At 41.0% G+C, this 1255-nt stretch overlaps 1 non-coding gene across 1 annotated transcript; it reads left to right on the forward strand.

Moving 5' to 3' along the window:
- Positions 1–213: 213 nt before the first annotated feature.
- On the forward strand, positions 214–320 carry LOC133085913 (U6 spliceosomal RNA). The gene has a single exon (XR_009699712.1). It is a non-coding gene; the product is annotated as a U6 spliceosomal RNA (small nuclear RNA).
- Positions 321–1255: the final 935 nt, after the last annotated feature.

Below are 1255 nucleotides of genomic sequence, written 5' to 3' on the forward strand. Positions count from 1 at the left end.
TGGGGCATCCTCTGCTTTCCCACACCTCTCTGAGTCAGGAGGCCAATTTAGAGTTGTCATAGGAAAAGAGCATCTCACAATTCCTGGGTTCCAAGAAGCCTCAGGGACCAGACAGTTTCTTCTAGAACATCAACAATTTTGCAGGCAGTCGTGAGGCAGAGCCTAACTCCCAAAGGAGGCAGCCCAGCCACTGTAATAAAAACAGGCGGCCAGGTGCTCACTTTGGCAGCACATATACTCAGATTGAAACAATGCAGAGAAGATTAGCCTGGCCCCTGTGCAAGGATGACACACAAATTTATGAAGAGTTCCATATTTTTTTTAGAAAAAGGCAACCAGCTTTCAGGCTGCAGTTTGCTAGTTCAGTTTTTAAAAATAGTGCATTAAAATATTATTTAACTTGTTGAATTTTTGGTGCCCTCTTAAATTTCACACTCAAGGAAGGTCCCAGCTCTGGGATACCTACTGCTTTCTGTCCAGCATTTAGTCCCTTCCTCCCTGGTACCAGGACACCTAGTTTCTTTGGAAAATTACCCCTCTGTCTCTATTCTTATTTGTGTGGTTTGGGTGGGATTGATTTCACCCCCAACCCAGGAATGGGCTGTGATTGGCTTAAACCAGTCAACATATCCCTTCCCCATATGATGGTTGGTTCAAGGGGAGGGAGGGCAATTAAGCTTGTCCAAGAAAAGTAACCTTGGGAATTAAGCTGGGAATGCAGGGGCACAGACACTTTCTCCTCCTTGGGTTTGTGGTGTGAGGATGTCTGGCCAGAAATTGCTGGGACTACTGGAAGTGAACTTGCAGCTCTGAGCCACCCTCTGGGCCCTGCCAAAGGAAGAATCCAGGAATAGATGCAGGTCCTGTGAGATCTGTAGCTTACACGATTTTGGTGCTCTTTTTAGGAAAATGAACAATAATTACAAATATATAAGTACTAATGTCAACATTTAATTAGAATGAGAAAAGAAGTCATCACAAATTACAAACGGGAAAGACCTGACAAATACCACAAACATCACAAAATCCGGGTAAACAGCACATTTTATTTAATTAATATCTGACACACCTTGAAAGTACTTTCCCCATGTTTTAGTCTATATACTATTTGATCACCTCTTTATATTACAATAATTGAATAGTATCATTTTTTTATAGTGAGGAAAGAAAGATAGTCTTTCCTTTAGTATGGATGATTTAAATATTTTATTACTGATGGCTTAGAAAAGTTTGTTTCAGCGTCATAGTTCATTAA

Source organism: Eubalaena glacialis, chromosome 2 (genome assembly GCF_028564815.1).
Source record: "Eubalaena glacialis isolate mEubGla1 chromosome 2, mEubGla1.1.hap2.+ XY, whole genome shotgun sequence".
NCBI classification, from domain to species: Eukaryota; Metazoa; Chordata; class Mammalia; order Artiodactyla; family Balaenidae; genus Eubalaena; species Eubalaena glacialis.